Source organism: Choloepus didactylus, chromosome 12, assembly GCF_015220235.1.
Source record: "Choloepus didactylus isolate mChoDid1 chromosome 12, mChoDid1.pri, whole genome shotgun sequence".
Taxonomy (NCBI): Eukaryota; Metazoa; Chordata; class Mammalia; order Pilosa; family Megalonychidae; genus Choloepus; species Choloepus didactylus.
Window position 1 is genome coordinate 78,027,009 of NC_051318.1, and position 17,285 is coordinate 78,044,293.

A 17,285-nucleotide genomic window follows, 5' to 3' on the forward strand; every position below is an offset into this window, starting at 1 on the left:
TAGAGGGGCCCATGGGACAAGGAGCTGAAGCTTCCTGCCAACATCCACTAGAGTGGGCCTGCGTGTAGATCTTCCAGACCCAGTCAAGTCCAAGTGAGTACCACGTGCTGACATGACTGTGGCTTAGGGAGTGACTTTAAGCAAGAACCACCAGCTAGGCAGCTGATTACTCACCCAGAGAAATTGTGAGATAATAAAGGTTTATTGGTTTAAGCTCCTTAGTTTGTGATCATTTGTTAATGAATACAACGAGTTGGGGAATTACACATTCTCTTTTTATTTTTTAATCGTTACCTAAGAAATTCTAATGTAAATACCATAGATGTCAGAGCCACAGTTAATCAGTTTATCATATAACACTAACCACATATTAAAATACACAAAAATATGAAAATAGAAATTGTTCATTAAAAATAACTTTGCAGGCTGCTTGTGTTTTTCCTTAGCAAATTAGCTGCATTGCATTTAAGCAAATTTAGAAAAATTTATGTACCACTAAACTCTTAAGAGAAGGCCTACATTCACAAAATTAAAAATCCATGCACAGTGAGGATGTTCTTCCAAGTTTTTGAATACATTGATACTATCTTGCTCAGTGTGTCATCTTTAAGATAATGAGTATAGAGATTTTATTATATACATACTTATGAGAATTCAAGTGTGCCTATGTGTTGGGAAGTATCGATATGGACAGAAAATGAATTAGCTTTTAAGGCATACTCACTAACTGATTTGCAAATTATCATAAATAATGATAAATACCATTCCCTTGACTATTTCTAAGGACCTGAGAAATTCCAAAACTAATAACCAATCATAACTGAAGCATTTTGTAGTCCAGGCCAGTGTTACATGGGCTCTTCCTATACTTTTTTTTTTTTTAAGGAGTAATCTTAGAGACTTTTACTTAACTGTCAATGTATCACCAACATCTAACATAGTTTTGCTACATTTGAGTAAGCACATTAGGAAGAAAGTGTAAATTAAATACTATGAAAGTGCTCTTCGAATGAAGCATGGTCTTAGGACATGGATATATCAGGTTAGTGGTTTTATGGCATTGTTAGAAAAGTATATGATAAAAAGTACAAAAAATGGAAGTTATTTTTTCTCTTTATTTTACGATCAGTATGTCATATTTTATTGTTATGGCCTTAAATTTTCATTTTGCCCAACAAATTTCAAAGAATAGTTTATCACATGCCTTAATAAAACATCTAAAATATTTACGAATTCAAAAGATGTTTAATAACTGAAAAAAGTTTACCTGAGAATTCATTGTAATATTGCCATTTGATTGATTCCTTTTTCCCAAATTGTTAATGCAGCTGAGTGTCCACATGCAACCTGTATTGCCTATTGCATTAAATATATTTAATTCCTTATTTGTAACTGGTTAAGCATTAAGTCATGATAAATTATATTATGATATTTACAGATATAGAACCAAGATTATATCCACATTGGTTGTGAATATAACAATTTAACAATTTTTTTGCCATAGCTATGGAATTTAAATAAAGGGGGAAAAATATTTAAAGGTAATGTTATTTTACTGAGTTAGACAATAACAGCTTTTTAAAAATCATCAAGCATTGAGAAGCCCAGTTCATAAAGTAAGGAACAATGATCATGTAAATACTCAATGTACAAACCGAAAACAGTCTTTTCAAAATTCTGCATGAAGGAAAAGGTATACCCTGTATACCCATAATCCTGCCATTTGTCTTTGGCAGCCTCAAAAAAAATCCACTTGAAACAAATTTTCTAAGAAAAAAACTCCCTTAGAAATTAATGTTAAAGTAGGCAGAAATGTGTTACGCTAAGCAATATGCAGAAAACTTCCCACCTTATGGTCAAAAGACAAAGATAAAATATTTTTTCTCCCTCTGTCCATCTGCATTACAACTTGTACTACACATGCTGGCTATTAAAAGTAATGCTATATTTAAGAAATTTGATACTTGGCCAATAATCAGAACATCATTAAAATAAATCCCTTTAATACTAAACTGTTTATAGGTTGAGAGAAATTTAAACCAAGTGCCTTAAAAATCATATTTAAGCTCTAGAGACAACTAGGTTTTATCATAAAATATTAAGTAAATTTTCCAAGCAGATATTTATAGTAGCAATTAAAGCAAAAGATTATTTGACATTTGCACATACATAAACTTACATGACAAATAGCTGAGTGTACAATGAGGTAAGAAATCAAGGATTCCATTGGCTTGTGTAAGATTTTACATTTTGTAAACCAGAGAAGTTTTTATATTATTTTATATTGTGAAGTTGAGAATCAAAATTAAACGTATCAAAAAATAGCTACATGAAGATAGTTATATGCAAGTCCTTTGTAGTGTGATGTGGATTTATCATAGAAGTATCCATTCTCCCTGACAAATTCTTGAGTGTGTTTATGAAAACATCTAGAATATAGACTTTTTAAAAAGGGGTTTCTGGGTAAAATACATGGATGGCTTTAGTATTCCTCCAGTAATTTAAAATGATGTGATAATAGTCAAGCTATAAAATATATATGAAAATGGTATTTTTTATCTTCAACAATAAAACATAAATTATTTACTCATTTAGTTTACTACTCATTTCTCATTAGTTCATCTGTTCTGTTTTGTTTTTGTGGCTCTTGATATTCTTGATGATGTTATATTGTGTGGACTTAAGGTGACATTTTCTCACCGTAGCAACACCAATGTAGAAAGTTAATATAACTAAATCTCATCTGTATAATAGTCCAGAAATTAATTAAATTCTGATTAATACAATATATTCATAATATTTATAAATTCTTAGAAGACTTAGAATAATGTTTCACCACCTCAGAACATAATTTCAGCTACCTGCTGTATCTCAAAAGTAGCTGAGAATATAAAACTAAAGAGCTAACATAGTTGCAAAATATGGAATGTATACAACTTAAAATTTTAAAATAAAATTGGATAAGTTAACTTTAGTATTTCTTCTGGAGAGTTACATACTTAAAAAGTATGTTTTATTTTTTATTGCTTTGTTGGTGAAACTGTAAAATCTTTTTAAGATTTACCTGGAAGCAATAAGTCATCTTAGATAATTTTGTCACTGATGTGAAGTCAAATTGCTATTTATGTGGAATATTTTGTTCATCAACGTTATCTATGGAACCAACTGATACAAACTTTCTTCAAAGGAATTGCTTTCAAATGTGGGGGAAAATGACTAATTAATTTGGTGATTTGCTTCTATGTATAACTGGGCTTTATTTATATTTCTGAAATTGTTCAAATTGTGTCTTTCTAAAGGAACATATATGTTAGAGATCGAATCACATCCCTCACAAAGACATGTCCAAGTCCTAACTCCAGGTCCTGTGGATATGAAGCAGGTGTAAATAGATCTTTGAAGATGCTGTTAATTAAGCTTAGGCCAAACTGAATCAGTTTAGGCCTTAATCAGTATGACTTGAGTCTGCAAAAGGAGAAGACATTTGGACACAAGAGAAAACAGGAGACAGACAGCCATAGGACAGAGGTAGAAACCTCAAGTTGATTGCCACCAAGCCACCGCCAGACTTCAGAGAAAGCATGGCCTTACCGACATTTGATTTTGGATTTCTATCTTCTAAGATTGTGAAATAATAAATTCCTTATACTTAAGCCAACCCCTTGTGTGGATTTGTTTCAGCAACCTTGGCAAACTAAAACAATAGACAAATCCAAATTTGAAATTAAGTCTCAAGGTGGTTCTTACACATAGATATGCCCACTCTATAACTCAGTAATTTTAATTAGAATGTAGTTTAGTTTATCTGTTATTAGAAATTTTGAATAGCTAGGTAGCATTAATGATTAACATTAATGGCAGTAAAATAGATAATTACCAGTTAAGCATGCAGAGTCTGCATTGATATCTCTGTCTCCTACAAAGTGTATTATATTAGGTAAGATATTTAAATTTGCTAAACTTGGTTTTGTTCTCAAAACTGGCATAGGCTAGATGAGAGGAGTTTTTTAAAAATATATTTAAAACATGTTTGGCACGGAAGTTGACATCTTCCAAAAGCAAAGGAAAGTAACATATTAGAATATAATAATTATGTTTCAGATATTTAATATTTATTGAATACATAAATGTACCTTTCATAGCAGTCATTATTTAGCGGATCACAAAATATTTTTGGTGATTTAAGTTAATAATTTAGAGTTCCCTGAAACTAATTTGTATGGGTATCCTTTTCTAACGTCATGGTAGATGAAGTAACTTGATCAACCCTTTCAGCTGAAAATAACTAAAAACGCTGGTTAAGATATAAACAAATTCATCTACAAAAGATTTACATCATGGTAGGAGAATACTTAGACTAAATCTTTGTAAAGGCAAAATGCTAAAGCAGAGCATTGAAACCAGGTTCCACCTTGATTTACGTTTTGGTTAAATGAGCTTTATTTTTCTTTCTCAGGGAGCAAGAAGCATAGCCCAAAATTCACCCCAAGTTGAGATTCTATGAGTTACCCTCATTTTGAGACTACTGCCCTCAAGGAGCTATGTCTCTAGTGTAAGTGTCTTTAGTTTCTTTAGTGTATTATTTAGAAATGTGACATGCATTGTCCTTCTCTAGAGATTTTAGAGAAATACTTATTTTTCTGAATTTGCTTAAATGCAATGCTACTTTTGTGCTGAGAGAACAGCCAGCCTGCAGATTATTTTTTTTAAGACTTTTTTTTTTTTTTAATAAGAGCTCTGTAAGGTATTGTGTGAGGACCCTAAGGAGAAAGATTCTGACAAGTAGAGCTAACTGTTACAACACAGAGCAAAGGAGACCTGTCCCAAAGTTCTGCTTGTACCTAGGCAATTAAGCCCATTAACCTAATGCCCCCAAAATACTGACAGTTAATATGATGGAGCACTAGAGTTCTCAGAAGGTTAAGAAGACATTCCCAACTATATACTTCTAGCCATATAATCAAGGAAATTTTAGTGGAAAACTCAGAATGGAATGTTGCTTTATTTTATTTAGAAGTGAGAGTCCCAAAAACCTTTGGACAAACAGAGAAGTGCCTTCTCTGCGCATGGAGGTCTGAGGGATATGGACGGGAAGTTGGAAAGCCACAATTTATAGTGTTTTTTTTTCAAGTAAGTGTTGCTTCTAAATTAAAAAGCCCAATTCAGATGGAGGTTGTTTTTGTTTGTTTGTTTGTTGTTGTTTTTTAATTCCTTTTTAAATATATATTCATTCAACCTCTGTATGTAACAAACCCCAGGAAAGTTTCTTGTGAGTTGTGAGCTAGCAAAGCTTTAAAATTCCAGGCAAGTAAAATGGAGGTTTAAAAAAAAAATAAAAAAGGAATCTGGCCCTAAGGCACCAAGTGGTTACACAAGGCAATTGAACACACAAAACTTTAAAACCTATAAAACAAACTGGGTCCTTTTATTCCTCTAATCAACCTGAATTTTTTTTTTTAACTTTTTAAAAATTTTTATTTAAAAAACGCAAAAGCACAGACTTCTTTCTTTCACTTCAGTATGTGGTATGCTGCATTTTCCAGTTTGCTCAATGCTTTAAAGCTCAAGGATGCCTCTGCTTTCAATTGCACATGGGCCTGAAACATACTAGCTTTTGGCAAGCAGGCAGGAGACTCAACAAAAATCAAAATAAGAAAAGGCAGACTAAATGCAGGGCGCATTTGTAAACAAATTATACATTTGAAAATTACAATATCAGTAAAAGTAATAGTTTACAGGTGAAATGAAACTATCTGGAACTGGCTTACCACAATTTTCTGAACCTGGACTGATACAATAATAAGTTATTATATATATTATGTACAAAAAGTTTTGTTTACATCAATTGGAATTGGTAATCCATGCCTATACTTTCAAAATCTAAGCAGGGAAGAATAAATCCAGGCTAGAAAGGTAATTTCTCTACTCTATGTTGAGTCTAACAGCTTCTTTCACGAACTACTAGCTAAAAGCCTCTACCAACAAAATAAGAAAACCCAGCCATGCTACACTCTCTCAAAACTGGACAGCAAAGGAGTAGAACAAAAGTAGTTACTTTGTCCCCAAAATAGCCCAGGCAGTCCTGTCTACTATTAGACCACACCTCTCTATATAAATGCCCTGCTGATTTAACCTGTATTTGACATACATGGGTATACTAATTTCTGTGTGTGTGATGTGATGCTATGTCAGGCCACAGAACTTGTTTTTATGCCACAAACATCACCCAATCTTAAATTGGACCCTTAGTTTCTGCACACACACAAAAAATTTATTTTAGCTTTCTTATACACAAGCTACAGTACAACAGGATGGAAATGTGATGAAATGACAGGGTTTATGCTCTTCTCTGCCTAAAAGAAAAATTTCCAGAAGTTCACATTATTCTTCTTTCAAAAAACCATTTTCTGTAGCAATAAAATATATTTGTTAAGATATAATTCAAAACTAATAAGCTCAGGGGTATGGTTTGCATAAAAGCACACCTTCTACAGACAGGATCTATTACCTTCGTGGCCAAAAACATGAAAAATTTTTGTTTTCATGGACGTTTTTTTTCTTCTCCTTTTAAGATTTTTCTGAGAAAGTAAAAGGGAGAGAATTTGCAGAAAGGTACAGAAGTTTCTCTTTAGATGTTTGATGAAAATACAAGGAAAACAGTGCATTTAGTGTTAGCGACAGAGCAAGTCTGCAGCACCTACAGTTGAAGAGCAGAATATATTTTTGCTCCCAGTTATACAATTATATTAAAATATTGGAACAGGAGCATTTTTTTTTTGTATTGAATACCTAAGCCAATTTTTTGTTCTGTAACTTTTCTTTAAAGGACATTCATGGATTCTTCAGTTGTAAAGTCCAATGTGTAACTGAAGCCAAGTGAAATATGTATCACCAACTATTCCAGAATTGTAGAACATCAATGCCCTCCCCCATCCCAACCCCACAAAAAAAGAAAGAAAGAAAAGTATTTCCCTGACACCCTTCAGAGGCTGCTTAACTCCTGGCAAGACATGCAAATTATATTCGCTTAAAAAAATATACACCCCTGCAAACTTCAAGGCATTTATCCAGCATTCTCACAGGGTTCAAAGTAAAACCAAAAGATCAAGGGAGGAGTGGGGAAAATGGTGAAATCATTCTGAGTTCACCGTGATTACTGTAACACTTTAGTCACAGAACAAGATACAGAGATCTTTTAAGTGGATTTGCCTTTCCAGTGGGTGATTTGTTGCCCAAGTTGATGACAGCAGAAACTTAAGAACCACACTTGCTAAGTCTGTATTAATCACTTGCATTCACTCTTAAAAACAAAAACTAACGAAAGAAAAACAAAACAAAACTATTCAGTACCAGAGATTAAATAACCCTGTGTAGTTACTTGAAATAAATTTTGATTCCTTAAGAAGTCTAATTACTTTCAGTTGCAATTTTTAAATAACAATATACATGCATACATACATATATATATATATATATATATATATATATATATATATATATATATTATCCTGTGATTCTACTTATGGTTCCTTTGCTGCATTGAAGATCCAGGAGCATAAGAGCCTTGTGTCCCCCATGAACGGTGGCTCTAATGCTGCAGAAAGGTTACAAATAGACAGTCTGATTCTGCTACTCTTCACTGATCTGGACTATTCATGGCTTCATTATAAGTGATTATCCTTTTGGGATCTTGCTTCTGCAAATTCCAAATAGATTCCATTTCTTTAGTTTGATATACAACAGCAGCCCTCAGGTCAAAAGATCCCCAGTTATCATTCCTCTGTAGGCCTCTCTGGCATCTCTGTTCTTTGGCGGAGCCTAACAATGTGTCTGCAGGAGAGGCCAGAGTATTTTGATTTTCTACCTCATAGTCCTTTGGGAGAAACACTAAAGCACATTGACCACTGGTGTCTGTTTTTTGCAGGTCACCTATATGACTGGGTTCCAAGGATAAGGCTCCACTCTCACTAGTATTCCCAGGTTTTAGAAAGCTACCCAGAACTTGAGAACTAGTATGCTTTTCCAGCTCATAAGCCTTGGGAAATACAGGATGCTCAGTTCCTGAGAGGATTATTTCAGCCCTGTGAAACCAAAGTGGCAGTATATTCCCCTTGAAATGTCACCTCCATTACTATATGAGACGATGACTTCCCAATAACAGTCTCAGGGCCAGCACTATGCTCATTTATAAATGATAAACCCCACTGATTCTGGAAGATATCCCTCAAGTTTTGCTGACCTGTCTGAGAGGGCAAATACACTTGTGTTGTGCTCAACAGCACAGTTCACATATTTGAAGGCCAGATAAAAAGGCTAGACTTAATTTGTTCAACAGCTGCTAAAGTTAAACTCATGTCCTGGAGAACTGAATCAGTCCCAGAAGAGACAGGAGTATTAGCAGCAGTAGTGAGCAGTGGCTAAACCCCTGGAGAGTACCAACTTGCATCAGTCCCTGCTAAAACAGGTCCATTAGAAAAACTGGCAGAAGTAACCGATTTCAGTGCAGACATAGGAACCTGGGATAACTGACTTGAAGATTGGATGAGTTTCTCCAGGAGATGATGAATAGAATGAAGATGAAAGATGCAGACACAGAAGAATTCTGTACAGTTTTGTTGAGGTTTTCCTTAACTTTGCTTGCATAATTTATTTTAGGAACTATTTTAGCACTGCTATTGTCCACTGAAAAAACTGGGGGTGGTTTTAAATAGGGTCCACCAGTCCTCCTTGGAGGCAACTACTGAAACATGCTTTCCTTTGGGCCTATCATCAAACTTTTTGCTGCTCACACCAAGTTTAACATCAAAGCTCTTCTGCAGCACATCACCCACGGTGGGTTTTCCTCAGCTTGTTCCTCCAAGCCCAGATTAAATACTTCCAAATGGGCTTAGAACCATTTACTCAACTTCCCTTTTGTTCACTATAGTCAGGTTTGAAAGTTTCAAGTTCTTATTTTAAAGCTGGGACACTGGTGTCTTATTGCATTATTCTGCCCTGCACTAAATTAAGGATTTCACAACCATTGACACTATTGTGCCTAGCTTTCCTTTTTCTAGGAGTGGTATATCTGTTCTCAGACCCACTACCACAAATATCTGCCTCTTGCCCATATAAACGTTAGTAATGTAGCCAGAATTATTTGTCACAAAACCATTTGGAATTGCTAAAGCTTCTGTCTTGTCCACAGATTGGTTCTCTCCAGATTTATTTTCATAAGACTTCCCATTCTTTTTGTCCATACTGTTTTTCTGAATAAAATTCTTGGTTTTAATTCTGGCTTTTCCAAAGGTGCTGGCCTTCAACATCTGCTTCAGGTTAGTGTCTACAGTTTGCTGGTTGCCATTGAGGGCCCTGGAAATAGGGTTAGCTTCATCAGAACCCAGGCTCTTTAAAGATATTTCTCTTTCTCCAGCATTGCCATTTAGTTCACCATAGTGTGTTTTCTTCTTCGGAGTTTCCTGGTATTGCTGGAGTGCGTGTTCCTGTGGCTTTGGCTGGGCTTTGGGGTGCCCTCGGCCCCATGCTGGAGGTACTGGTGAGGTGGCTGCTGTTGGTGGTGATGGTGCTGGTTGTGACTGTGGTTGTAAAAATAATAGTGGTGGTGGTGCGGCTGCTGCTGCTGCTGCGGGTGATGGTGAGGATGGCGGTGGCTGTGAAGGTGACGTGGCTGTGAAGGTGACGTGGCTGTGGCTGGCTGGGCTCCACCTCCATTGAAAGCGACTGGGACTCCCTGGCCGAGGCTGCCAGCTGCTGTCAGGATCTGAGTGCCGAGTTACTTTGAATGAACAAATTCTATTTTGATATTTTAGTGGACTTTTACTATATTGCTGGTGTTATATGACAAGTTAACACATCTAAGAACTGATCTTCTTATAGCAGATATTTTGTCATAATCCAAGCAAAATTACATATTTAGGTTTCAATATTTCAAACAAAAGTTTGAAGAATTATAATGTCTCTCAGTTTATATGGAATAAACTAATGGGTTTTAAAAAAGGTCTATTGGTATTATTGCTACATTAGAAGCTATAGCGACTCCAAAGACATAATCATGAAAGTGTAAACCTGAGTGTAAATTGAGAGGGAGAAAAATCCATGATAACATGTTTTCTTGTATGTGACATACAGAATACATGAATTGAATTGTTCTGGAAGACAAATGTAAAATGCCTTTTTTTTTCCAAAAGGGTAAAGCTATGGGTAAAAAAAAAAGCTGTACTTATGCTTAGAGGTCATACAATGTTGTGGTTAAGAGTCCAGATTTTACAGCCAGACTGCGTAAATCACAGTTCCTGTTCTTACTAGCCGTGTGACTCATGGCAAGTTATTTCACTTTTCTGTGCTCATATTTTTCATCTGAAAATAGTTATAATGTGAATATATACCTCATAGAGTTGTAATGAGGATTTAATGTGTTAATGCAGGTAAAGAGCTTATACCAGTAAATGGTACTTACTAAGCAGTGTATAAGTGTTAGCCATTATTATGATTACTCAGGAAAGTAAAAGCAAAATGTTAATGCAATCCATTTATTTTTAAAATCTATAGTTTTTTTAATTTCAGGACCACCAAAGATTATGGCTATAAATGAATGAGTTATTGCAAAATGTAAAATGTAAAAAAAACCCCACATAAATACAATCTTAATCTTATTCATTACTATTCAGTTTCTTTCAAATTAGCAGAGCACTAATTTAATAAAGTAAAATAGGAACCCATTCTTAACTAACCTCCTATCACTATATATTCATGGAAGATCTTTATTGGTTATGTCACAGAACATACATCTGTTACACTTTGACAATAAACAATTCCTGGGGAAGAGAAGACTATAGGTAAAATGAAGTACAATTATAATCAATTAAGTTGATAGTCAAGCTCATATATTATCAAAAACAGTGAAACAATTTCCAGGATATATTATGAAATTTTACTAACATCAGTGATTTCCTACTAAAATAATACACAATCAATTAGGTTTTTATTTGAGGCCATAAAATTTCTAGATGACTAAGTTACTCATGAGATATGCAAACTATCTGTTTTAATGCTTCATGCAAAATTCAGAAGCCAGTTATTTACTTTTGCTTATAAGTAGTCTATTATGTAATTACCAATAATATATAATATCCAAATATCATATTACATGCTCAAAATACTTATTCTCAAATTCAATTACAGGCTTAGTAACTTAAGCACAATTTATCACATATTATTTTTTTAAGCTATGATTTATCATCCCAAGAAAGTTGTTGCATATTGGGAAACTTTTCTTTCCTAAGGTAAAACAAAAGAGAGAGAGAAAAAAAAAAAAAAGGTCTCTTGATGTCCAGTCCTTGTTTTTATTGGTTATTATCCAGGTTAGATACAGTCCAAGAACAGAGCAAATCCAGGAAGAAGAAATTCATTGTTAACATTCAATTTCTGTGTTTGAATTTTCTGACTTTCCTAAACATGCTAGAGGCAGGCAAGCAGTTGTCTAAATTACATATCTTACAATATATCAATTTACAATATATTCATATGATAGTGACCTCCCCTCCCAGATTCTCAAGCATTTATTGGTCAAAGTCCATTGGCTCTTTATGTGAACCTCTAATTTATTTCTGTTATTGGCAAAGTCTCATAGACTTTTTCTGATTGGTACACTGCAATCAAAATTCCTACATTATTGTCTGTACATTTATCATCTTCATTCATTTATTCATTCATTCTCTTAAAATACTAAGAACTTTTTATTTCCAAACAGTAAGTGTGCTATGCTGTCCAGAGCTCCAAACATGCATTCAAGCAAAAATTTTCTAAATCAGTTATTTCCATCCAAGTCAGAATCCTCATCTGTACAGCATTCAACCCCAGGCTCCATGTGTGCGTGCTTGTGTGCATGTACATCTGTGTATATGTGCAAGCGTGAAACTTATGCAAATAAATACTCACATATAAGTACACAGGCATATTTTGACATTTTTGAGACTTTTTAATGTAAAACAATCATAAATATTTCAGACAATGCCCCGATTATTCTCTCTCAGGGAATGGTTTACATTGACTGTTGGTTGGTATCAGTCTTAGTATCTACCAGGTAGGTAATGGCCATAATTCTCGAATTCTTTTCTAGAAGCATTTGTAGACTCTGAACTAATGAAAGCTTTGTGCCAATTAATTAGAATAAAGGTAATTGTTCTATTTTCCAAATAGCTAGATTGATACTCTTACATAAATCCAATGATAATGTCATAAAATAATAACAAAGAACAAGAAAGAGCACAACTTCTTTTTCCTGCAATAAACTATGCAGTAATTGACATTTTAAGGAATGCATTTAGTGTAAAATGATGAAGGAAGCAAAGCTGTTTATTCAAGATCTTAGAATAATCATTCTCAATATTTTAATTCATGAATTATGTCATGATGGATAAAGTTCTTAAATATCAGCTGCTCCCATCTGGCAAGTCACAGGAAATATTAGAACTGATAACACTTTTTTGATGAGACACACATGAAGTGGCATCTTTTGTCAATTGAAATAAGTTCTTCATTTTGGTCTAAGGATAAAATACAGACATTTTCTTTTATTTTCATTATTACTCTTCTAAATGCTTTTAATTTAATAAAATTTACTTTCAATTTTATTCTCTGAGTAAATTGATATGTTATAAAATCAGAAGACAAAAATATATCAGGTTATATGCATTTATTTATCCACTTAGGCATCTGAAACAAATTTTAAAAAATTGTTTTCAGACTTGACCTAGACATTTCCCAAGATACTTTGGTCTGAAAATATAGAAAGTTAGAATGATACAAATTACATTATCTTAAATTTCCAAAATATATAGATATATCCATATCTCTTTAACCATTATTTATATGCATAACATATGAATCTTTTTTCAAATAGATTCTGCTTCTGGAAGGCAAAAGTTAATTTCTTATGTTTGTTTTTGTACCAAAGGTAGTAAAATCCCTTGTCTAAGAAGTCTGTGTATATGGGTATAGGATACCACTGAAGTACTTTTATAGGACAGAGATATTTTTTACTACATTATACTTCCTTTCTGCTTTCTCATGAATTACAGCAAAACAGGGAGAAAATAACATTGGGCCTAGAGGAAAGAAACTTGAGTTTTGGTCATTTCAGTTCTCTAACAGTATGAACTTCAGAAAGAAAAAATAAAATTTAAAAGTAAGTAAGATTCTATAATATTCTTAATCTTAACTTCCTAGGGAGGTTAGAATTATAACATTTTTAATATATTGATGTATATTTTTAGCATAGACCAAGTCAAGATATAGTTACCCTTGGCTTAGCAAAATTGTGAACAATATTTTCTTTACACTGTTTTCCAGCTGATTAAACCAAATTTTTTTAAATGTAACAGATAAATATGTGAATGGGCTATCCTGAATTGTTTTGTTTATAAGTGACAGATTCCAGGTCAAATTAGCTAAAGCCAATAGAGTAATTTTTTTGCTCATATGAGTGGAAATCTCAGGCATCAATTGATCCAAGGACTCAAAAAATATCACCAAATCTTCCTCCCTCTTTCTCCTTCTTTCTCTACATAAATATAAGATGTCTGCTGTTAACCTCAGACTTATTTCCCAGGAGATTAGCAATGCTTGAAGCAAGTCTGATTCTTTCCCAATAGCCTTGAGTATTCTCAAAACATCCCTGTAATGGCCCCACTTGGGCAATGTACCCAATCCCAAATCAATCCCGTTGACCCTGGGAATTAAGTCTTCTTAGCAGATAGGTCTGGCTTCAATACACAAACCTGTAGCCAAAAGGGTAAATTCCACTGCCTCTAAACAGGTAGAATTAACTTCTTACAGGAATGAGGAATTATGTTAACAAGTAAGAGGAAAGGGCCTGGGAAGATCAGCACAGCAAATTGTTACAGTTTTCTTTATCATATACCTCTAATTAAAAATGAACCCTCAGTTACAGTAAATTTTAAAGAAATATTGAAATTTGTTATAGGCTTTAAGAATTTTATAGTGACATGTTTATTTCTCATTATTTAATGAATATGCTGTACAATGAAATTTCTGAAATTTGACATTATATTAAGTAAATGTGCTGCTTCTTAATCTCTTACTTGAAATAATTTCATAAGGTAGGAATGGCTAAATGTTAAAAATTCCTTTTTGTGATGCATAATACATTTTAGAAGTTGGTTGTATTGCTTAACTACAAAAATAAGACATCTGTCTTTACTGTTTTTTATCTTTCCTGTTTCATGAAGTTTCATTCGGAGACATGCATCCTTACAACTGTTAACTGCCTTCTTCCTAAACCCATCACATTTAAGGGAGCTCAGTCTCAGCAGTTGAATGCAGGTTTTCTGGGTAATGTCTTCCTAAAAGTCCATTCTGTTTTAAAACACTCCTTATTAAATGGTTGAGTATACTCATCCATGTTAGAATTCAATTGGAATATCTAGAGCACCACAAGGGGAACTATTTAAAACTGTTTAGGGTAACAAATTGTTTGCAGGGTAGTCTTCCAGATAATGCACTTATATTTGTTTCAATACCTTAGTGAGACCTTGAAAGATAAGGAGTTTAGACTGAGTCGGGAGGAGAAGATATGTGGCGGCAGAAACGGTCTTGACATCCTCCAAATCATATTGTGTTATTATATATTAGACCAGTGTGTTCAGATTAAAGTAAGAGTTCTGAGATGCTTGACACATTCCAGAAAAAAATACACCTCTGGACATGATGTTATAATGAATGGCAAAACATTAGAATACCTGATGTGAAAGTAAGTTTATGAAAGGTAAATTACTAAGTTGGCAGACAGAAAATTTTGTTCATGGTGTTCACATATTATAAATGCTACTGTCAGATGAATGCAAATATAACTTTCAAGTGATAATTTTGAAAATTGTGTGACAGCTTTTAGAGGAAAACAATGATTTATCCCACACCAGAGCAGCACAATTTACTATTGAGTTATTCTAGGAGGAGTAGTTAAAATATGTTGTTTATAATTAGTCTCCTGAATTTCCCAAGAGATTTGGGACTAGAATGTTTCCATTAATGAAATTTTGCTAGTGAATTTAATCTATTAAAGGACTTCTTTTAAAAACAGGTCTTTGTTTAGACCTTTATTTTTTGGCCAGTTTTCCGTAATAGGAGATATACCAGGAAAATATGCAGCTTGAGAACTGATAATGAGATCTTTTTGCTTCCGGATAGCCAGTTACAGGAAGTTAGGGCAGTTGAGGGCTGTTAATCATAAAAGCCCTATAGCCAGAATTACAGGCAGCATTTTGAATCATTATAGTGCTTATTCATAGAACCCCAAATATTAAACATCTATTTAGCCAGCACAGTAAATGGTACCCTGTGATATGAAAGGTTGAGTGTGGCGTTAAACTGCTTCCACTCCTGAAGGAGTTTACACATTGGGAGTCTTTGACTTGCATTTCTTATCATTATATCACCAGCTAAGTTAGTTCCATCCTAGAAGGATCTGAGGCGTAGAGAGAATCTAATTACAGGTCCCATAGCCAGTCATAGCCCCTGGTGTTTGACACCTATTCTGTGCTCATCCTGCTAGAATATTTTCAAACTTTTTATTAGTTGGTCGACTTTGGCAAACTCAACATCATTAGGAGCACAACAAAGTTCTCCTGCCTGATGCTAGAGGAAAACTAAAGCCCTTAAACACAGACCCAAGGCATATTGGCAAGTATGCATCATATTGGCTTTATTATGGCTTCTTGTCCTTTGCCTAAGTTTTGCTGAAATTTTCCCATCCTGAAAAACTGAGAAATACAAAACTAAAAATTCCGCTCAACATTCTTTCTCCCCAAATTACAGTTACAAATACTTTTCCAATCCAGTATATTTAAAAGACTGATTGAAGAACCCAGCTCTAGAGAATTACTTGTGCTTCGCTGTAAAACTTAAATGAGACCTCTTGACTCTTGCTTCTTTTATCATGCACTTCCCTTTCATTCAGCATAGAGAAGGTCTACAGCTACTGTCAAGTTCATGGAGAGATGTCATTTAGTTCTAGCTGATAACCTTTTAATTTTTATTTCATTTTTATGTTATTTTTTGGAATAAATCATACCTTAAGAAGAATTCATAAATCATATATAATCAGTAAGCACCTATTTTTAAACACAACCTTGGTTTAAAATAAAAATAGTCTCAACATCTTAGAAGACTCTTGTGTATATCAAATATCCCTCTCTACTTCCTAGAGTATGTTGACTTAAAGGATAAAATGTCTTTGCTTATTTTTAATATAGTTTCTTTATCTACATGTGCATCTTTGAACAACAATAATTATATTTGCATTGATTTTCAAATTTATAGAAATGGAGTAACTGGATATATTAATATGTGAACTACATTCCTTGATCCACAATGTTGTGATTCCTTCATTTTCATTGCTATAGATTGAGCCATTGTGTAAATATATCATTTGTTTATCAATTCTACCCAGGACTGGCTATATAATTTGCATGGCACAATGCAAAATGAAAATACACAGCCTCTTGTTCAAAAAGTATTAAGTATTTAGAGACAGGGTCAACAGAGCATTAAACCAAGTACAGGATCCAGTGGGACTGCACAGGTCACATGCCCAGGAAGCTCACTCTTATTCAGCCATTGATTTGCATTGGTGTTATTTCTATTTTGGTTTTTGTTTTATTTTGTTTTTGTGTGTGTCTGTTTTCTGTTTTAATGACCAACAGAGCTGCCACAAACATCCTGATAAATTTCTCCCTGAGTCCACATGCCAATGTTTCTTTAGGATAGGTACACGAAAGTGTGTACACTGTGCCAAAGGACATGAACTTCTTGCTGCATATGGTGCCTTGCGGGAACATAGGCTCAGGTACAACAGGGATGATCAACTAATGACCACTTTATTACTTACATAGCACAAAGGGACAAAAAGAGCAAGGAAAGAGATTCCATTGTGGCTGTTCCCCAGGGAGGACAGCTACTCAGGTCAGGGTCAGTGAGTGGCAGCTCCTAAGCCCTGCTTCACTTCAGAGATGAGGGATAACTGTGCTGCCTGAGTGCTGGGTATTTATGCACCCCAGGGGGAGAGAACTCTGCCACGAGCAGAAAGCAGGTATCAAGCAACCTTTGTGCAGAGTTCCAGCTCTAATAAATTGCTGGGGCTGTCTGTTCCCAGTTTTGGGCTGAAGGTGTACTCAGCCCGTTCCATTGAAACTAAGGCCTATCCAGGGCTGCAGAATGGAAACGTACTGAAACATCAGTAGGTGTGGACTGGGAGATGGCTGCCAAGC

The 17,285-nt window shown here is 34.3% G+C and overlaps 1 pseudogene; it reads right to left on the minus strand.

Moving 5' to 3' along the window:
• Positions 1 to 7,636: 7,636 nt before the first annotated feature.
• On the minus strand, positions 7,637 to 9,711 carry LOC119506639 (annotated as a pseudogene).
• Positions 9,712 to 17,285: the final 7,574 nt, after the last annotated feature.